Source organism: Schistocerca piceifrons, chromosome 2 (assembly GCF_021461385.2).
Source record: "Schistocerca piceifrons isolate TAMUIC-IGC-003096 chromosome 2, iqSchPice1.1, whole genome shotgun sequence".
NCBI classification, from domain to species: Eukaryota; Metazoa; Arthropoda; class Insecta; order Orthoptera; family Acrididae; genus Schistocerca; species Schistocerca piceifrons.
Window position 1 is genome coordinate 49,628,461 of NC_060139.1, and position 23,882 is coordinate 49,652,342.

Consider the following 23,882-nt stretch of genomic DNA (forward strand, 5'->3'; position numbering starts at 1 on the left):
TACATCATTACAAGCAGTATTTAACAAGGTTTTTTTTCACTCAAAAACAAGTTCAGAGATGTTCAATATGGCCCCCTCCAGACACACGAGCAATATCAACCCGATACTCCAACTCGTTCCACACTCTCTGTAGCATATCAGGCGTAACAGTTAGGATAGCTGCTGTTATTTCTCGTTTCAAATCATCAATGGTGGCTGGGAGAGGTGGCCGAAACACCATATCCTTATCATACCCCCATAAGAAAAAATCGCAGGGGGTAAGATCAGGGCTTCTTGGAGGCCAGTGATGAAGTGCTCTGTCACGGGCTGCCTGGCTGACGATCCATCGTCTCGGGTAGTTGACGTTCAGGTAGTTATGGACAGATCAGTTCCAATGTGGTGGCGCTCCTTCCTGCTGAAATATGAATTGTTGTGCTTCTTGTTCGAGCTGAGGGAACAGCCAATTCTCTAACATCTCCAGATACAGTAGTCCAGTTACAGTAGCACCTTCGAAGAAAAAGGGACCAAAAACTTTATTCTCTGTAAACTGTTTATACCAACGTTTAATACACCACCTACCAGGAGGTTTAACACCATACTTCGTTCGAAATGCACGCTGAACAACTGTCGTCGATTCACTTCTGCCGTACTCAATAACAGAAAAAGCTTTCTGTTGAGCGGTCGCCATCTTAGCATCAACTGACGCTGACGCCTAGTCAACAGCGCCTCAAGCGAACAAATGTACAACTAAATGAAAATTTATAGCTCCCTTAATTCGCCGACAGATAGTGCTTAGCTCTGTCTTTTGTCGTTGCAGAGTTTTAAATTCCTAAAGTTGTGATATTCTTTTTGAATCATCCTGTATATTTAGGTGACAAAAATCATGAGATATCCATACCCTCATATACATATGACCGTAGTGTCGCGTACACAAGGTATAAAAGGGCACTGCATTGGCGGAGCTGTCATCGGTACTCACGTCAATCATGTGTAAGTGTTTCCGACGTGGTTATGGCCACGCGAGGGGAATTAACACACTCTTCATGCGGAATGGCAGTTGCAGCTAAGCACTTGGGACACTCCGTTTCGAAAATCGTTAGGAAATTCAATATTCCGTGATTCTCAGCGTCAAGAGTGTGCCGAGAATACCAAATTTCAGGCATTATCTCTCACTAGGAACATGGCAGAGGCCAACAGCATTCAAATAACAACCACAAGCAGCGGAGTTTAAGTGGAGATGTCGGTGCTAACAGACACGCAACACAGCGTTAAATCACCGCAGAAATCAATGTGGGACATCGGGCGAACGTATCCGTTAGGAGAGTGCGGTGAAATTTGGCGTTAATGGGCTATGGCAACAGATGCCCGACTCGGCCGTCTTTGCTAACAGCACAACATCGCCTGCACCGCCTCTCCTGGGTTCGTGACGATATCGACATTTGGGAAACCGTGTTCTGCTGAGACGAATCCCGATGTCAGTTGTTAAGAGCTGATGGTAGCGTACGTGTCTGGCGCAGACACGACGAAGCCATGGACCCAAGTCGTCAATAAGGCACTGTTCTACTTGTTGGTGGCACAATAATGGTGTGTTCACGTGGGATGCACTGGGGTTCTCTGGTCATTAACTGGAAATGGTTATATTCCGCTGCTTGGAAATTATTTGCAGCTATTCATGGACTTCATGTTCCCAAAGGACGATGGAATGTTCGTGGATGACAATGCGCCATATCACCTGGTCACAACTGTTCGCGACTGATTTGAAGATCATTCTGGACAGTTCGAGCGAATGAATTGGCCACCAGAAGCACCCGACCTGAATCCAATAGAAAATTTATGGAATTTAATCGAGATGTCAGTTTGTGAACAAAATCCTACAGCGGCAACACTTTCGCAATTGTGGACGGCTATAGTGACAGCATGGTTAAATATTTATCCAGGGGGACCTCCAACGACATCTAGAGTCCATTACATTTCGAGTTGCTGCACTGCGGCGGGAAAAAGGAGGTCCGACGTGGTATTAGGAGCTATACCATTAGTTTGTCACCTCAGTGTATACTGCGAGAATAGCTGAGATGGACCTTCATTCATTGACAGCAGCCACCAGTGTCGTGTTTGACACCTACTGTCGCTGACAACGCGTGACACTATCCTCTGGCTCCTAAGGGTTGTGATCTTCTTAAGTACTGTTCTTACAGGATGGTACATGGCTGCGACTGGTACACCGTTCCTTGACACATTAGGTAATCCTCGTCGACCGGCCAACAAATCGGGCAACCCCATTAATGGAGTGGTCACGGGCACGTCCAAACACAATAGTCCCATTCTGCCATTATATTTCGTCACTATGCAGGACCACCTTGTTGCGCTGATTCCATTCAATCTATGGGCTCATATATTTTCACTGCCATAACTTATTGGACCTTAGAGGCTACCGTGACAACGTGGTACAAGTATTACAGGACCAGCGGAAAAATCCTCCTATCGGAGCACAAAGGATGCGAATTTCTTTCTATTTATTTAAAAAGACTCTGAAAAGTGGGGTAGCCGCTTTCTCATTCTGCCATCCAAACTGCGTTTGAAAATTTGCCTAAAAATTTTGGCATGAGACCGTAATCGCACTTTATTTTTTTAAAATTTGGAACTCAACTCAAACTCCTACATGTTCTCACACCCACTATTCCATCGCTGTAAGTCGCTCTTACACATCCATTCGCAGTTGCCTTTTCTCACTCTCTTATTTAGGCCAACTCATTGTCATTATGTCATTATGTCTCTCTATCACTGTCTCCTGTGTCCCTGCTCCAGTCTCCTTCGTTCTGCCCTACTACTACTACTACTACTACTGTCTAGCTTCACTGTCACTGTCTTGCACTTGCTCTCTCTTACTGCTAATACATCAATCTTCCATTCCCACGGCTGCTGTATCTTCTCACTATCACTCATTTCCTCGTTGTCACTGTAATAGACTCTTTCTTTCATTACCACTGGCTTTCACCCACTTCCATTTTTCATTCTCTTTATTCCTCCCCCAATGGCTCTGTAACATTCAATATTTTCCTAGCATTGTTCTTCACTGTCAACTATACTCACTGCCAGTGTGTCCCTTTTTTTTGTCTCACACTGCCATTGTCTCGCTCGCTCATTCTACAACACAATCACTGTCTACTATCTTCTATCATTTATTTCTTTTCCGTTTCCATGTTACTGCCACTGTCGTCTTCTCTCACAGCAAACAGAGACGAATATAATCGCTTGCCAAAATCTCTGGGAAAGCTTTAAAGGTGCTGAGGAAGGCAACATGAGGCAGCTGGTAGCCCACATTTCAGTCAGAGCCTTTTAAGTAAACGGGGACATATTCGCATTTTTATGCTATTTTAGGAGCATTTTTCCGCTGGTTCCCTTCTTTTCGCTGCTGCAGCACGGCATTTAACCCATTTAAATAGAAATGTATTGGTAAGTGAAAGTTAGATAGTTAACTTATGTGAAACTAAAGTAACGTAAAACTAATTTTACACCTCAGACCGGAATTTACAAGCAAAAAAAATTTACGTACCCAAGAAGGGGATATTTGAACCTCTGTATCCCGGAATGGATGAAGATGGATAAAAAATATTTTCAAGGTTGTTCCATATCGAGATCTTAGGGATACATAGCAAGTATTTAAGTCATTTTCTGTACATAGCTGTCTTGGAATCCTCGTTTGGGTTTAGGTTCACTGGCAACAGCGAAAACGTAATAAGAAGATCACGTTTTGTGGTAACTTCCGAGGAACAGCCATATGATGCATGCATACGGCTCATCAAGTCCATCACAGCCCACATCAGATGCAAAATGGACCAACCGATATGCTTCATTTGCATAAGGAGGAGTAAGCATGTAATAGTTGGATGTGAGGTTCGCCAGTTATGAAAAACACTGTTTTTCTCAGTACCCAAACATGTTTCGGCATCACTGTGCCATCATCAGCGGGTTTTCGCTTTCATTTATTCTGCAATGTGAACATTTTTGTTAAATGACTATAAATTATGTGCATTTTTAGTTCCAACAACAGATCGCTTCTTTTTGTAAATACCTTTACATTTGGTGTGCATGAATTTTCTAGATAAATTGTGTGTTAATTACTACAGGTAGCTTGTCATCTGCAACCAAACGATGCGATGTTGATGAGAATCTTTTTTTTTTTTTTTTTTTTTTTTCTTTTTGCTGAGAGTTAACGTATCTTCTAGAACGTAATTCAGTTTTTCGCGATGTTTTCGTTCCTATATTCGGTTTTACTTACGTTTCCGTGTGACAAGTACTTCCATTCTCCGCATAATGCTGAGGTGCTGTGATGCACACGTAACAGCATTATGCGGAAATGAAATTAATTGTTTAGACGTAACGCCTTCTCTATGGCGTATGAGGACACTAAAAAACGATTTCGAGTTTATGGTAATTGTACTGTCTCAACAAACCCGAAGAAATTTCCTGTCATGTGAAGTACCAATCAAACTACTTTCACTCATTCATGAAAATAACTATACAAACACAAAGTAATAAATCAACAGCAAAAAGTACGAAAAAACGTAATAAATGAAAGTTAATGGAAGTACTCATTTGTATAAGATTGTCTGTCTTACACCATTAACAGAGACATTAAATATAAGCTTCATCACTACCCAGTGGATACCCAGAGTAATGGAGTACAGGACTGGGCTAGCCACTGTTGCCCACTGAGTAACTTTGTAAAGAATGCCACTCCCTAAGTCCTCCCAAGGATTTTTAAAGTTAACACTTATTCGAGGAGTTCTATACTGTTTTCCTACCCTGCGCCACTCCTTTCATCCATACTTAACTACTATACTTAACATCTTCTGTTGACATATTATAGCATTTGTTGTTCGCGTTGTCTCCTCCTACGTTACTTTTCCAGCATCATGTTAACTATCCTGGACGCTTTAGGCCGATATTACACTATCAAATTTCTTTGTCAAAGATTTGATCAAAGATACGATCAAATATTCGTCAAATTTATTTGACAAAGATCTCTCATGTGGCGTTAAAAAGGGGTATTACACTGTCATCATACTTTTCGTAAAAGTTCAAGATGGCTGACAACAACTTGTTATTAACCGCAGCAGTTGCATGTACCACAATTGCATTGTGTGCACGTGTGGAAGAGAAGCGGGGGAAAGAAAGGAAAGCGGTTCTAGGCGCTACAGTCTGGAACCGCGTGACCGCTACGGTCGCAGGTTCGAATCCTGCCTCGGGTATCGATGTGTGTGATGTCCTTAGGTTAGTTAGGTTTAAGTAGTTCTAAGTTCTAGGGGATGATGACCTCAGAAGTTAAGTCCCATAGTGCTCAGTGCCATTTGAACAAAAGAAAGGAAACGTACCTGGGTGAAGCCATAGGTTTTATGACGAGACGACAAAAATATTCAACAAAACTTGTTGCCGGAGCTTGTAGTGGAGGACGTCAAGTCGTACATAAATTACTTAAGAATGGATGAGCATACATTTAGTATCTGCTCAGTGAATTGTATCCTCATATCACAAAGCACAGTACTCACTTAAGAACTGCTATATCTGCAAAAGACCGGCTCACTGTAACACTCCGATTCCTTGGTACAGGAGGGGGTTACTCTAGCTTAGAGTACAGCACTGAAACGTGTGCAGCAATTTATAAACCACTAAAGGACCAATGTCTGAAGGTAAATAAATGTTCAATACACATTACGTGCTTTAAGAACTGTTTTTATTTTATAAACAAATGAATTACATTTTGCGTCCGAAAACCGTATCTCGCGGCTAATGAATGACCTCCTCGATATTTTCATCGCTCTCCAATCTTCTTAATCTATTTTTGTATTCACGGTGCCTCATTTGTAAAGCACCTCATCAGCTTCAAACATCTCTATTAATTTTGTAGTTGACAGTACACACCAACTATATTTACTGGCCATGTTTATAAACGCTCTACAGATGACAGAACGCTGCAGCGATGCTAGCGCTCCACGTGGCAACATGTCACGTTGAAGTGAACAGAAGACAAGCGACTTCTATGATCAAATCTACAGCGAGGCCCTAGATTTTATCAAATTTATTTGACAACAGTCGACATTTCACAAAGTGCCCTGTTACATCATCAAACTTATTTGACATATCAACTTTGACAAAGAAATTTGATAGTGTATTACCAGCCTTAGCAACTGTCCCATTAGTATGGCTCTGAGCACTATGGGACTCAACTGCTGAGGGTATTAGTCCCCTAGAACTTAGAACTAGTTAAACCTAACTAACCTAAGGACATAACAAACATCCATGCCCGAGGCAGGATTCGAACCTGCGACCGTAGCGGTCTTGCGGTTCCAGACTGCAGCGCCTTTAACCGCACGGCCACTTCGGCCGGCTGTCCCATTAGTATATTGCTGTCTCAGTGTGGGGCGGCGGATGAGTTTGTAGAAAAATAATTAAATGAATTATGTTTGCTGTATAAACGCTTGCATGTAGAATCAGTTTCTGGCTTTTAGAATGTTGTTAATGCTGTCTTTCGCCGTTCTCAACACCGGCTCTCTATTTACTTCTTGGCACCCAGAAAGTGATTTAATAAAACATGGAGCCAGTAACTAGAGATCCTAGTGCCCACTTCAATTGAGATACCCTTATAGCTGCAGCTTATAGCTCTGAGGAATTAGGAGATTGTCCGAGATTTCTAATCAAAAACGGTTTTCAAAAATAGTTGAGTATATTCTGAAATTCACTGATAAAAAAACCACAAGTATCCCTACAACCTAACTAACAGAGCAGTTCAGAGTCTAATGCGCTGATGCAACTATAAAGTCCGAATTAAATGTCACAAAGAATGCTCGCCATAATTTGATGAAAATACTTCATCAAACGCCACGCTAAATATTTGGTAGAATGTCTGTCCCGCGACGGCACGTGAAAATACGACAATACGCAAACTGAAGCTAGATAATGAAAATCGTCCCAGAATTAACACTTCACTTGGAATGTTTTCATGGTTCCGCGTATCTCTAGTAACTTAATACGGCACCCGAGGCTGTTTGTAGCAGTGACACTGATGCGATGCGGCTCCCGACACAGATGGCGTGTCATTCAGCGTCTGGAGAGAACTGGGGCCTTTCTTCCTCGCGCAGCGTCCTTATATATAAACCCGCGGTGCGGACGGCGAAGGGAACGCCTGATCTTTTCGGCTCTCTCGACTAGCCACTGGGCTAGTAACGCACCACTTCAAGTTACATAATAATTTATAGCTTCTTTTGCTGATGGCCGAAGAAGCTCTTAAATTAAACGTGCATTCAGCACGCAGGTAAGTATTGATAATAAAATTTTGACGTGGCTAAGTTAAATATTCTGGGCGAGAGAATTAATTAAATTACACTGTACGCAGTAGATGAGCTCTGAACTGGCCCTTTTGAGATCCGTTATCGCTATAATTTTATAGGTATTCAAAAGAAACTTTTCACATCTTCATAGTCATAGCGGACCTCCAACCTATTTAAATCTAAACATCCTAGCCTTATTTATTAACCTACTTAATCTATCTTGCTTCCTTCAGTTTTGAGACGAAAACCAGAAAATCATGAATTTCCACTAAAGTCTTAATTTGTGAAATCCAAAGTACTGTTTTTATTAGATCATTATGAAAGATGAATCTAAATATAAATTTTGAAGTCTCTAGCTCTTTTCTGTTGCGCCAATGATTTTTTCAGGAAAAGTGCAAATTTCGAAAATAACTTAAGTTATCGTACTGATATTCAACACACATTAATTTAGTATTATTCCTGACATGCTAGAAAAGTTTTAGGTCATTTGCTTGATTTTTAAAGTATTGCGCAACATTTATGACGTCAGAGCCAGTTACAGCAGACTGGCTGGCACACAATGGTAACTGATGTGAATTTACTACAGCGTGAGTAGGCTGCTTCCCTACATCACCCTCTACTTAAATTTTTTTTGTTTATGAATGTTAATGAATGAAAAAAAAATTTAATTACAAAAAGGGAAGCAAGAGTACAGTTTAACTCCCTATGAAAAATCAAAATTGAAATATAAACCTGTAGAAACATTAAAGAAAACTGGTTACCTACATTAATTATTTAAATTGTAGGGATGTTCACTGCCTTTTAAACAATGTCATTACTCAAAATTTTAAGCAAAGTCAATGAAATATTTTGGCATACATTTTGCCTTAGACAAACAAACACATATAAATTGAAAAATTATGAAAATCTTAGATCCATTAAATACATTAAATACATTTTTACATACACAAATTCAAAGAAAATAACATGACACATAAACAGATGATTATCTCTTAGCAGTCTTTTCTAAACCTGAAAGAAAAGTTCACCAATAATTTTTACACACGTGGTTGTAGCCGCTTTGGCTGGCGTCCTACACTTCCATTCACAAGGGTAGAGGAGGGGAAGTTGCTATGGTGTGCGTCCTTCACGTTGTCTCTAAATTACATGGGGGAAAAGGGAGGGGTCACTGTGAGTTGTGTCCAAGTCACTCCACGCTTTCACGCAGCTACCAGGCTGCCATTATCTGGTTTGTCCTGTAGAACAAACAAAAAGAGTGCCTCAGACTCTGTTCACTTAATATCTAAGGGTGGGTCACAATGAAATGAGGATATATACATTTTATCCTTCAATATGTTGCTGGAACAAAGTTAACAGAACCTTTCTCAATTTTACTCTTACGGTTACGTAACTGTCATAAAATTGGTAAACAAATGGCTCAAAACGCCGTTAGTCACTTAAAAGCGAAAATTTTATGCTCAAGGCATATAATCATAAATCATATTTAATCTGAATTTATTATTTCTGGGCCGGAACACTGAACCAATGCTCGGTACCTTCCAGATACATTTGTATTTTAAGCACTTAACTGACTCATCTTTGATTACCTTATTCTTAGAGATAGTATGAGTATGATTAGTGGTTGTTTCCTCAGCTTCTTTGTACATGTAACTTTTGGTAATAGTACAGTTGTGAGTGTTCAAAACACACTATGTTTAGTTGACTACTAAATCCATTTATTGGTCCTCTGCTGTTGTCAGTTCCACATCTGCAATTACTTACTTTGAAGTGTATTTATGCTGAACTAAAATAATGTTTCACGTCTGACAGTATGTTACTTATTTACTTTGCTAGTGTATGTACTTATTTACCACTCACTCTATTAATATTTAAAGCATAGGATAGCATATTTATTTCATATCCATAGTGTACTGCAGCTGATTAGTTTGCTCACGTGGCAATCCATTTCCACTCGATCGGACGCTGAAACCCCAGGTAGTCTCTCTCAGACCTACCACTAAAGTGCATCAAGTAATTATGGACGAGCGTAATGCTAAATTCCTTAAACCTATAGGACACCATGAGCTGCTCTGTCTCATCTAACATAAGGGTACCTATGGTCGCATTCACGCCTCCAACTCATAACCTCAATACGTGTAGGTGTATCCTGTCACACACTACACTAAAATAATGGCCAGCTCCAACCATATAAATACTTCAGGGACGTGTCCTTCACGTCTCAACCACAAACACTGCTCAATTCTATTACACTGCCTTTCCTTGCTACACCAGGTGAGTTTATCCTTACCACTTATCTGCATATTTTTCATAACACTAAGCAATCTCTTTTATTATTAATTAGTTAGCTCTATAGCATACACTAGGTTTCACTACCACTTCAGATCCTGCTTGTACATGAATTCATATATCTCTTTAAATTACTGTTGGTGGACCATTTCCAATAAAACAACACTTTGTAGTTACTACATTACCAGGGTACTATACATAATTGTTACTCAAATACATTTTATATCTTAATTACGTCATACTTCTCTATTGTTTGTCACTATTAGGTTTGTCACATTAGGTATTTTTTTTTCACTAATCGGTGGATAGAATGGTTACATAACTCATGGCTTGTTAGCCATGACGGAAAATTTTATGTGTTAGAAGAAGATGTCGAAATTTTTGTAGATAGGAAATATAAAGAATGAGTGAGATCTGAAATGGGAAAGAAGATCTCACACAGCTGGGAATGCACAGCTGCCACACTGTGTAGAGGTTACAGAACAACCTCCTCCCTACAGCATTCATTCACTACCTATGAATCTGCCAGGTCGATCTGAAAATACTTTATGATGCCTTTTTAGAACCTGTCTCAGTTCTTCCTTCTGATTGGCTGAAATCTTCTCGATTTCCTGCAATTTAGCTTCTATTTTGTCTAAAATAATTGCTTTTTCTTCTTTTTCTGTGTTTAGCTTACTGTTACTAAGATTAACACCTTCGTCCCAATACCTCCTATTTTTCAGAACTCGTATAGGCAGCTCCCAAGTTTCATGATCAGTTACTACATGTTTATCACTAAAAGGTACTATAATTACTCCGGTTATTGGCAAGACCATTTTCAACTGGCTTCTTTCAAAGTCAACAACACTCTGATATTTTGACAAGAAATCTATGCCAATTAAAACCTCAATACTGAGATTGTTTACAATTAAACATTGATGATCAATTAAATTACCATTAATGGTAAAGGGCAGCAAAGCTTCTTCCTTTACCGTTTTTGAAACCTTGCCAGTAGCACCAATTATTCTTAGTCCTGATACCCTCATTACTGTAAGCTTGTCTTTACCAGGTAATGCATCAAAGAAAGACTGAGATATTGCACTCACCTCACTTCCACTGTCTAAGAGACAACGTACATTGATACCCAATATTTTCACTATTATTATAGGGTGGCTTATTCTAGGTTGTACAGGTGGTTCCTCACATTCATCTAATAGTTCCTTTTGGATTTGTCTCCAACTAAAGTGATCGACATCTGTCTTCATTACATTTATGTCACAGTGTGTAGGGGTTTCCTGAATTACATTTTCAGCTGCCTTTTCCAGTCGGTCTATTAATTTTAAATCGAAACACCGCACGACTTCATTACATTTAGTTTGCTGAACATGACCCAAATTACTGTAGTCTGAGCGATTCTGCGCCTCCAGACCGGGCATAACATTAGTTACAGCTAAACCACTTTCACCATTATCGTCGGTTTCCTTCTCAAGTGACAACTGGTCACAGCTACTGGGTTCATCGACCCCAAACAGCTTACCCTCTACATTCCCACTTATCTCCTGTCCTAAATCTATTAGTACATTATCAACATCCTGCACAGGCACTTTAGATAAGAGCACATCATATTCATCGTAAATATAAGCATGAATTTCTTCTGCTTCTTCACCTGACAATTCAATATTTTGTAGCTCCTCCCTACTGTTACACTGCTGCGCCTTCTCTTTCTCTTCCCACTTAGAAAGCGTCTCTAACTCGGTATCTCTCAAATACTGTGAGTGATCTAATATTTCTGCTGTATTCTTAGGTGCTACCGACACTTCATCCACATGTTCAGTTTGAGTATTCTGATCTGTCTTACCAATTCCCGTAACTACTGGCTTAGGAAAAGTAACCGCCTGGTGAGCGCCAGTGTCCTCATAGACGGGAACTAGTTTTCCTGCCTCGGCCTACTACTGTTTCCCTTATTTTCATTATAGTTGACTGGCACAGCATTACTTTCCGTACTGTTGTTTACATGCATATTTCTGTTTGGAACAAAATTATTATCCCTTGGACGCCATTGTTGGTTCTGATAATTATTTCCCCAATTCCTACCTCTCTTAGGATGGTGAACACCTACTGTTCTGATGTTTACATTGCCATTTTGCTCGTTCCTAAAATTACTATTATGGTTATTGGCATTTCTGTTATTACGTGCTTGCTCCTCATTGGCAGCAACACGTTCTACACGTTCCAAATACTCAATGAAACGATCCAGATTGTCTCTAGGGGCTGATATAATTCTAGTTTGCCAATACCATGGCAGTTTGGCTTCAAGACCTAGTATAATCATTTCTGGTTTTAGCTTTTCCGCCAAATGTGACAAACGTGAAATCCATGACGTAGCAAACTCTTTAATAGATTCCTTGCCTGCATTGAAGCGTTTTCCACTCCAAAATTCTCTCAACACTTCATTTTGCTTATTGCTAGACCAATACTCATTAATAAAAGCTGTTTTAAATTCCGCTAATGTTTTACATTTCAACATAACATCAGCTGACCAACGCATGGCGTCACCTGCTAAATGGCTTCTAATAAATGAGATTTTCTCTCGCTCAGACCAAGTTGGTGGAATCACATCTTCAAAATCGTTCCAGAAATCTAGCGGGTGGATATTTTTATCTGGATCGAACCGCAAGAACTGCCGACACCCGATAAAAGCGGCGTTTGCAGCTACAACTTGTTGTATATTACCATTACCAGAAGTTACTGAAGCTACTTTACTCTCAATGTTTGCAATGTTAGTACTGATATTTTCTACTTTCATTTCAACATTATCTACTCTTTGTACAATATGAGTAGTGTCAGTTTTGATTGCTTCTACTTCTGCTAGACATATGTTTACTTTAATATTAACATCTTTAAATCTATCAGAGCACAGTTCACATTCCGCCTCGATCTTTTCTGTTAACTTGTGCTCCAGCTTCGCATCTTCCATTTGGAAGTCTTTGCGAACCTCAGCGACTTCAGATTTTATTGTCTTATACATTTCAGAAAATTGTTGAGCAACCTTTTTCTTAATATCCTCATGATTGTAATCAATTTTACAATTCAAACTGTCTAGATCCTCTTTCAACTTATTGCAACCAGCCTTGAAGGTATCGTCCATTACCTCCAATCGTTTATTAAAATTAGTTTGACTGGCCACAATCCTGTTATTTACCTCAATTATATTAGATTTTAATTCAGCATTCATTCTAGCATTACTGGCTGACATTTCAGCATTATTGGATTCTAATTTATTGTTCATTGCCTCAAACCGCATATTAAAATTTGTTTGACTGGCAGCTATTGCTTGTAATATAACATTTAGATCAACAGCCCCAGCATCTTTGGATTGCTCACTAGCTGGCTCTTTATCACACTCAGGTGACGAAAAACTAGCTCCAACACCAGAATCATCAAAACTAAATGAAACTTCTGACTGATTAGTCATATCTAACTTCTCCTTCTTAAACTCTACCATCTCTGATGACGGTTTCATTTTTAATTCATCAGAGAAACTATCATCCAATAAATTTACAATTTCTACTTTCCGCTTTACTACAGGGGTCTCTATTATTGAATCATTGCCCCTTCGCACACTACTGTCAGGAGACAATACTTCATATTTCACTTTAACATTACTACTTTCATGCATATTTACACTTGAAACGTTGTCTGAATTTACAGTTCCCCCAACCGACATAGGTTCTAATTTAAGTTTAAACTCAGTTTCTTTTGGCGGTTCCATCGCCGACAGTCTTTTAGTGCAGGTTAGTAAAATTTTTAACAGCTTTTCACTTAACTTAGTTCCTTCTGCACGACGTATGGCGTTGCCGGCGCGGCGTACCAGGATTCCTGATGCGACGTGGCACGTTGAACTGCAGACGGCTCTCCGACGGCTGTTGTGTGTTTGCGTGGCCCGCAATTGCAGGCTCTGCGCCGGCTGCTCCAGCGGACGACTGCGGTGCGGCGAGACTGGCTTCTCTCAGTGCCGGCAGCACCGCTAGACTCAGTGCCAGCTCCGTCAATCCAGAGGCGTTGTTAATCCAATTGCGTCGTCCACATACACACGTAACACATTCACTGTTTTATACACAGTTGCGTGTCGCATTTCACTCGCGAATCCGAATAGTTAAAATCACTTTCACTTAGTTGATTGCCCGGCCGATGCACCATATGTGGGGCGGCGGATGAGTTGGAAGAAAATCTACTGTTGTTGTACCCTTGTTTGAATGTTGTAACATTCCCGGCCGATGCACCAATTGTGGGGCGGCGGATGAGTTTGTAGAAAAATAATTAAATGAATTATGTTTGCTGTATAAACGCTTGCATGTAGAATCAGTTTCAGGCTTTTAGAATGTTGTTAATGCTGTCTTTCGCCGTTCTCAACACTGGCTCTCTATTTACTTCTTGGCACCCAGAAAGTGATTTAATAAAACATGGAGCCAGTAACTAGAGATCCTAGTGCCCACTTCAATTGAGATACCCTTATAGCTGCAGCTTATAGCTCTGAGGAATTAGGAGATTGTCCGGGATTTCTAATCAAAAACGGTTTTCCAAAATAGTTGAGTATATTCTGAAATTCACTGATAAAAAAAACACAAGTATCCCTACAACCTAACTAACAGAGCAGTGCAGAGTCGAATGCGCTGATGCAACTATAAAGTCCGAATTAAATGTCACAAAGAATGCTCGCCATAATTTGATGAAAATACTTCATCAAACGCCACGCTAAATATTTGGTAGAATGTCTGTCCCGCGACGGCACGTGAAAATACGACAATACGCAAACTGAAGCTAGATAATGAAAATCGTCCCAGAATTAACACTTCACTTGGAATGTTTTCATGGTTCCGCGTATCTCTAGTAACTTAATACGGCACCCGAGGCTGTTTGTAGCAGTGACACTGATGCGATGCGGCTCCCGACACAGATGGCGTGTCATTCAGCGTCTGGAGAGAACTGGGGCCTTTCTTCCTAGCGCAGCGTCCTTATATATAAACCCGCGGTGCGGACGGCGAAGGGAACGCCTGATCTTTTCGGCTCTCTCGACTAGCCGCTGGGCTAGTAACGCACCACTTCAAGTTACATAATAATTTATAGCTTCTTTTGCTGATGGCCGAAGAAGCTCTTAAATTAAACGTGCATTCAGCACGCAGGTAAGTATTGATAATAAAATTTTGACGTGGCTAAGTTAAATATTCTGGGCGAGAGAATTAATTAAATTACACTGTACGCAGTAGATGAGCTCTGAACTGGCCCTTTTGAGATCCGCTATCGCTATAATTTTATAGGTATTCAAAAGAAACTTTTCACATCTTCATAGTCATAGCGGACCTCCAACCTATTTAAATCTAAACATCCTAGCCTTATTTATTAACCTACTTAATCTATCTTGCTTCCTTCAGTTTTGAGACGAAAACCAGAAAATCATGAATTTCCACTAAAGTCTTAATTTGTGAAATCCAAAGTACTGTTTTTATTAAATCATTATGAAAGATGAATCTACATATAAATTTTGAAGTCTCTAGCTCTTTTCTGTTGCGCCAATGATTTTTTCAGAAAAAGTCCAAATTTCGAAAATAACTTAAGTTATCGTACTGATATTCAACACACATTAATTTAGTATTATTCCTGACATGCTAGAAAAGTTTTAGGTCATTTGCTTGATTTTTAAAGTATTGTGCAACATTTATGACGTCAGAGCTAGTTGCAGCAGACTGGCTGGCACACAATGGAAACTGATGTGAATTTACTACAGCGTAAGTAGGCTGCTTCCCTACATCAGGTAAGAGAGTTGTGAAATATTTTCTCACCTATCATGTACATTATCCCTTCATTTGGTACTCTATCTGTCCAATTCATTTTTAACATTCTTGGTTCATACCGCATTTTATGTTCTTGCGTTGTCCTTTTCTCTGGAATTCCTATGGTCCACATTTATCTTCGATAATGTACAGTCTTCCTGAAGGACATGTTCTTGAACCACTTCGTGAGTTCCACACAATGATATCCTCGCCTCTGTCAATCTACTTCACTTTTAAGACTTCTTCCTTGCTTCGGCCAGACTTCATTACGTCTTCTGAGTAATCCTTGCGTCTGGCCATACGATCTATGACCTCTACTAACGTTAGCACTGTAATCCTTTCCCTTACCACTTTTATTCTTCTACAGGTATTACATTCATCAGCACATAATGACACTGAAATAGTAATGTTTTTTTCTGAGAATCTATTACTGAGCCACCAGTGTCATATACTTTTGGCACCAACTTTAATAGCTTTCTAGTTCCTAACCCGGCCCACATTTCAATAATTCCCGCCGTGTGCTTTCAGATCATATCATCTCTTGGTGCGTCATCTATAGAACCTGAGGATCTTGTTTCATTGTCAGGAAAATTACAGAAATAAATAATTCGTTGTAGCATATTTTGTTTTGACTACATGTATCCTAATTTGAGATCGTAAGGCAGATTTAAAATACAAACGACGTAATGAAGAAAGGTATTAATCTTAATCACGAAGAAAAGGGGAGTATTCCTCAATCTCTACACTGGTATTAACATCCTAGATGCAGGGATATCATGCTCTTGCACAGTTTGCAAAGCTGTTTTGTTCATTTCGTTTCTTCTGCAGATCATGGTGTAATGTCTTCGGGTTAAAATTGAACTCTGCTAAACTCGGTGTTTCTGATGATTCACATAGTGTACGAATCGAGCCGATAGCAAGATTATCATAGTTTTTTTCTGATCGAGGTATCTCTTTTGGTCTGGTGCCACTACTTCTCGTAACTTGTCATATCGCGGTGCCGTCCGAATAAGTGGCGTAAGTTTCTGTTGAGTCAATCCCCAGATTTCGCCTGCGTGGTGACATTTGAACTGGTGAAAAACTGTATCATCTTCATTACACCTGTCATAATTCGGTGAATCCATAAGATGGATAGAGTATAGTTTTGTGCGCAATGGAATCGTTTCTTTGATGACTTTGTACCATTCTGTCCTAACAACTGACCTAAACTGTTTGTTGTGAATGTTCTTCCACACCCCGGGGCAGCTGTCGTGAAGGTATTTAGTCCCCATTCTGTTATTAACTGAACGTTTCTTAATATGATGATACCAATTCTTTGCATTGCACGTTTTTCCTTCCTGGGTTGCGTAGCTGTTCTCTACTATGGCGTTTCTGGGAAATCTCAGCTAGGAATGTATTTTTCCAATACTGACGGGTGTTACTTGGGTTTCTGGCTGAACTGCTTTCAGAAGTGTGCTTGCCAGGCTGGTAGGACTGAAATTCGATCTATTAAGTACACTGTGTACTAGTAATTCTTTGTCAGCATCTATTAACCGGAAAAAAATTGTGGTGAGTCTCTATGGGACCAAACTGCTAAGTCATCGGTCCTTACGCTTACACACTACTTAATCTAACATAAACTAAATTACGCTAAGGACAACACAATACACATACCCATGCCCGAGGGAGGACTCCTACCTCCGACGGGGGAAACCGCGCGTACCGTATTAACCGGAGATCACCTTCTTCAAACGATAGTCTCAGTGCCCTCTATGGCACGGGAGACTCCTGGACCTCATGCTTATGATTCTTATACACATAGGCTCGACTGTTTCCTGAGTCCTCTATGATTTCTTCTCCTATGTTTTGCTATACCTATGGTGCAGCCCTAATTGTTTACTCCTTTATTATATTCCTCTCTTCTTATAATGAACGACGTTCGACAGGTTTGCTCATGCCGTTGGTTACTGCGTCAGAAAACTTCCATTTAGTCTGATTAAATCCTAAAGGTTTCGTTTGACATTTCAATAATGTAGTACCATTGATATGTCTGATTGTCTCTTGGTCTTTTCCAAGTGCATCTTGTTCTTTGGTGAATTTGGAAGACAGTTGCGCTACAAGTCTGTACTCTTTCCGTGACATTTTCCTGTCTGCTGATATATCTTGGCTCACATTCTTTGAATCTAAGTGTATAAATATCACATAAAGGTTCAGGTGGAGACCTGTCATTACTGCCGTACGGTGTAGTAAACGTTTGGTAATCGGTGTTCGGCGCGGGTATATAACTGTCAAGGAAACTAAAGTGGAGTCCTCGCACGGCGGGAGACTTTTGCTCAAGAGGTTCCTTATTGGCTCACAACGGATGATTGGCGATATGAATGGACGTGAAATATAAGCGCTCTCTTATTTATGAAAATGTAAATCGCAAACAATTTAATGAATATGCGACGTGCGAAGCTGCCAAACTTCAGTTCAAGACAACAGCTTAGTTTCTGCTCATCGACAATGTGTCAGTGGACTGTCGTTATAGATTACGCTTATGTTCTGTTCTGGATTCGCTTTTCGCTCAGGCTATATCGTTGACACTGATGTCCCATTAGCGTTATAAAGCCAAGTAACAACATAAAAAGGATGGTTGTCTTTTCGGATGAAAATATACAGGCACACGTCAGTTAAGAGATTTTATGCAACCCATCACCTAAAACGAGTTGTAGATGGCTCAGTGCGTCTTGTAAACATATACGCAACAAAAGCCTGACGAATAAATGTAGCCTCCTATTTTGTACTGGTAAGCTCAATAAACATTTGGAACAAAAGCATTACCGTGTGAGTAGCAATGAAATAGAAACAAAAAGCATATTTTGCAAGGCATAACATTCTGTCAGTTCTATACTGATAAGAAAATATTGTACTGATCTACGCTTTCTGAAATTATATTGATGATTAGCTTTACCATATAAGTGGATGAGCCTAAGAACGTGTTTACGTTACGTTATGGAAAACTTTCTTCAATGCACCTATTTCAAAACCAAAGGAAAAGATCAATCTATAGATGATGAAAAAGTGACAGTCAGAACTGACCTTGAGACATTGGACAATTTTACAGCAAATCAAAATATTCAAGGTTACTATTGGTACGCAAATCTTCTAACTCCGAAATGTTTTTACTTACAATGATAAATAAAATTGGGGAGACATTTACTGCGCTACTAACTCTCCGTTACATAACTTTACTTGTCCTAAAGAAGACACTAGTTTACGTAAGTTACATCTGCTTCTTAAACGCCTCAGTATTCACAGATGGCTCATTTCCCTCGCAGCGTCAAGAGAACTGATTACGTTAACCGCCCAGATGGCAGCCATGCTGTGAAGGATATGATTTAGGCCTACTCGTTTCCATGCGTATTAAATGTTGAGTGTTCATTATTTTCGACTACTCCCCCTCCCCACCTACTAGCATTTTAAGACGTCTTCACGTCAGAGGAACTGTTTTTTCGTCCTAGTGATGAACTGTATAACGACTTTATTTTGTGTGACTCACAAGAATGCTGAAGACTTCATTACACGTAGAACTGGATTTATTTATTCCTGTAATACTCATTGGACACAATGGCTCTCTTGTTTGCTTGAGAAAGAGTGATTATGTTTCACTCGTCTTTCATAATATTAGTATTGGAAATCGATGAACTTTCTCAACCAAAGATGTGCGTAGAATAGATTCCTCCCGACTTTTTGTTTATATTGATTGTGGATAATTCATGCTTTATAAGGTACTATTTATCTCGCTCTGGCCGGCCGGTGTGGCCGTGCGGTTCTAAGCGCTTCAGTTTGGAACCGCGTGACCGCTACGGTTGCAGGTTCAAATCCTGCCTCGGGCATGGATGTGTGTGATGTCCTTAGGTTAGTTAGGTTTAAGTAGTTCTAAGTTCTAGGGGACTGATGACCTCAGAAGTTAAGTCCCATAGTGCTCAGAGCCATTTGAACCATCTCGCTCTGAGAACTATATGAACACCAAGTAATCAAGCATTAAAGTACAAAATTTAATACGCGTGTACAGACGATGTCCAAGCTGAATTCCTAATTTGTTTGTTTCAAAAATTCTAAATTCACTTGCTTGGTAGCTGAAAATTTTGATCCCTAACGGTGCTTAAAAACCTGAAAAGTGTGCACTGCGGTGTGAGATAAGCGTAGTGTAGCATTATTTCGCTACAACTTCACCGGGTCGGCTTTTGGATGATGATTTCGAGAGGGCGCACAATGTGAATTTTTAAAAGTTATTTTTACGTTTGTCTGCAATTTTTCATGAAGCAGTACACGGCAGCTATTGACTCTATTTCACTCTGCTGAGAAACACTATTTATGCTTGACAGCATTCAGTAGCTGAAAGGAAATGCGGTCTTCTGTGATTCGCAATACAGAGAACCGATCTCACTTTGTCAAGTGCGTCTGAGTGATTGCGTCGAACTTGCGCTGCACAAGACGTAACTTTCGAGGAGAAGGGATACCAGCTTCCTTCAACACAAGAACGTAAATTACCGGGCAGGAAAGTTACTGACACGAGGGAAACTTGGGAACCCACAAGAAACTTTCTGATGAAATACTCTACGTTTGGTTGAAACTCGGTATCTGCTTTAGCGAGAGGTTTCTGATTCCATTAATTGAACGATGCTCTGTGAACTACCAACGTCACCGCAAAAGTGAGACTGACGTTTGCACTTATTTTCTTTTAATTTCGTATTTTGTCGTTCTCATTTTGTTGAGATCCTACTTTACCCTAATCTCTTTACAAGGACCAGTACGTATAAACAGTATGATGATAGGACCCTTAATCAAAGTAGTTTAGTATCCACTAATGTAACCTGAACTTAATATATAAGTAGCAGTGATTTTGATATACTGTGAGTAGACGGATATGCCGCAGATTCCAAACTTTTCTGAAGAATCACGAATTATTAAAACATGAAAAACGCTTATTATCACGCTGTTTGGGGTATGATTTATCACCGTGCACCTTCCACTATTTCTTCTACCTTGAATTCCACAGCCCAGTTGAATCGCTTTTACTTTCTCGTCTCCACTTTCTAGGTACGGACATTAAATCATGACTACATCTTTGAACAACAATCAGTCCTCGGCAGATAGACAGCATCATCCCCGTTTTCAAGAAGGGACGTCGAACAGATGTGCAGAACTATATCTCTAACGTCGATGAGTTGTAGAATTTTGGAACACGTATTATGTTCGAGAGTAGTGACTTTTCTGGAGACTAGAAATCTACTCTTTACGAGTCAGCATGGGTTTCGAAAACGACGATCGTGTGAAACCAGCTCGTGCTATTCGTCCACGAGACTCAGAGGACCATAGACACGGCTTCCCAGGTAGATGCCGTGTTTCTTGACTTCTGCAAGGCGTTTGATACAGTTCCCCACAGTCGCTTAATGAACAAAGTGAGAGCATATGGACTATCAGACCAATTGTGTGATTGGCTTGAAGAGTTCCTAGATAACAGAACGCAGCATGTCATTTACAATGGAGAGAAGTCTTCCGAAGTAAGAGTGATTTCCGGTGTGCCGCAGGAGCGTGTCGTAGGACCGTTGCTAATCACAGTACATATAAATGACATTGTGGATACAATCGGAACTACACTGAGGCTTTTTGCGGATGATGCTGTAGTATATCGAGAGGTTGTAACTATGGAAAATTGTACTGAAATGCAGGAGGATCTGAAACGAATTGACGCATAGTGCAGGGAATGGCAACTGAATCTCAATGTAGACAAGTGTAAGTGCTTCGAATACATAGAAAGAAAGATCCTTTATCATTTAGCTACAATATAGCAGGTCAGCAACTGGTAGCAGATAATTCCATAAATTATCTGGTAATACGCATTAGCAGTGATTTAAAATGGAATGACCATATAAAATTAATCGTCGGTAAAGCAGATGCCAGACTGAGATTCATTAGAAGAATCCTGAGGAAATGCAATCCGAAAACCCAGGAAGTAGGTTACAGTACACTTGTTCGCCCACTGCTTGAATACTGCTCACCGGTGTGGGATCCGTACCAGATGGGGTTGATGGAAGAGATAGAGAAGATACAACGGAAAGTAGCGTGCTTCGTTACAGGATCATTTAGTAATAGCGAAAACGTTACGGAGATGATAGATGAACTCCAGTGGAAGACTCTGCAAGAGAGACGCTCAGTAGCTCGGTACGGGCTTTTGTTGAAGTTTCGAAAATATACCTTCACCTAGGAGTCAAGGTGTATATTGTTCCCTCCTACGTATATCTCGCGAAGAGACCATGAGGACAAAATCAGAGAGATTGGAGCCTACACTGAGCATACCGACAATCTTTCTTTCCACGAACAATATGGGACTGGAATAGAAGCGAGAACCGATAGTACCCTCCGCCACACACCGTCAGGTGGCCTGCAGAGTATGGATGTAATTGTAGATGTAGATGCAGATCATGACGAATGCAGAAATTAGTGACTACACGATCGCTTCAGCCTGATAGAACACCGTCACATTCAAATCCTCCAAATGTGAACGCAGGATCTATCTGTTCAAAAAATCAGACAAAAATTTCCTTGCTCCCCTTCTAAGAGACAGTCTTCATTCGTTCCAATCTATTTGTGCGATCAAGAAGTTGCTCTTCGAAGAACGTGCAGTCCAGAATCAGCATGCCGAGCGGGCAGAATCGCCGTGAGCACTGAGGCAATCATCATTGCGTTGCACTAGGTCGAACATGCCCTTTTGTAAAAACAGCCTGTCCTGCTGCGTGAAGTAGTCCGTAAATTTCTGCTGCACATTCTCGTCCGACGGCAAACGTCGACTCTTCAGGGCCTCTTTTAACGGACAGAAGGCTTGATAATCACATGGGTAGAGATAAGGACTATAATATGGTGCGTGGTCGAGTGCCTCCCACTTGAGTTCGCATAACGTCTGCGTAACGACATTTGCGGTGTGGGGATGTGTGTTTTCATGAAACAGCAACACCCCTTCTCTCGGCTCTCAAGGATATTTTGCCTTAATTACATATTCTTCATTCTCCCTACCGCATCGGAGGTTCGAGTCCTTCCTCGGGTATGGCTGTTGTCCTTAGCCGCAGTTTGTTTAAGTTCTATTAAGTAGTGTGTAAGCGTAGGGACCGAAGACCTTTGCAGTTTGGTCCCTTACCACCAAATTTCAAATTTTCTTCATTCTCCTATGGATGTCAACCGGGGTTTCAGCCTCCAAGGAAAGGATATCAGAATGTTGGCCCTGTTTGGGCGCATTTGTTAATAAGTGGTCATAGTTCACGTATCCACATTTGCCGGACGCATGCCGCGAAGACACAGATGACACAGTAATCCCATACTCGCGCCCTGATGTGTATATACCCGCATCGGAGTCGTCCAACGTTGCATATACTCTGCAGTCACGTGCTCAAACGAAAACATATTGATCGCTCCTTATACGTAACCATCGACTAGATGTGGCTTAAATTTAAAGAGAAAATGATGCCAACTGAGAATTTTATACAACGTAAATTAATAGGAGGCGTAACTGATTCCCTATGGAATACAAAAAAGGCAATGAAGTTATTGCAGAACCAACGATAAAACATGTCGGGTTTAAAAGAACGTAAATTCTCTGGGATTGGCGCTGTTCTATAGAAGCTCGAAACATAGCACTCCATTCTCAGGCCACAAGTGGCCCATCGGTTCCATCCGACCGCCGTGTCATCCTCAGCTGAGGATGCGGATAGAAGGGGCGTGTGGTCAGCACACCGCTCTCCCGGTCGTTATGATGGTTTTCTTTGACCGGAGCCGCTACTAGTCGGTCGAGTAGCTCCTCAATTGCTATCACGAGGCTGAGTGCACCGCGAAAAATGGCAACAGCGAATGGCGGCCCAGATGGTCACCCATCCAAGTGCCTGCCACGCCCGACAACGCTTACCTTCGGTGATCGGACGGGAACCGGTGTACCCACTGCGGCAAGGCCGTTGCCTCGGAACCTAGCAGGAACTTTAATATGAGGTGCAATTAACGCTTTCCACAACGAAATTCCGTCTCGAAATCTACAAGTAAATCCAAAGAGATTATGGTCGTGAATAAGTTATACCAGCGACAAGATAGAACACATGCCTTCGCTACGCCATAGCAGTGCTAATATGACCGATGACAGTGCCAGTAAAGTACAGTTACTGAAAACCGTTTTCCAATATTCATTCAACAAAGAAGGCGCAGTAAATATTCTGCAATTCTAATCTAGAGGAATTGTCAGTACCCTCGACGTAGCGAAGTAGCTTCAGTTACTTAATAGAAGGAAGTCTTCAAGTCCATATTGTTATCCAGTTACATTACTTTTGGACTATGCTGATGAAACATCTCCATTTTTAGCAGTCACACAAAACCGTACGCTCGACGAGAGATGCATACCTAATAACTGTTAAGTTGCGCAGATCACACCTGTACACAAAAAAGGAGGTTGAAGTACTCCGACGAATTAGGCCCC

At 40.7% G+C, this 23,882-nt stretch overlaps 1 pseudogene; it reads right to left on the reverse strand.

Moving 5' to 3' along the window:
- Positions 1–23,257: 23,257 nt before the first annotated feature.
- On the reverse strand, positions 23,258–23,375 carry LOC124778298 (annotated as a pseudogene).
- Positions 23,376–23,882: the final 507 nt, after the last annotated feature.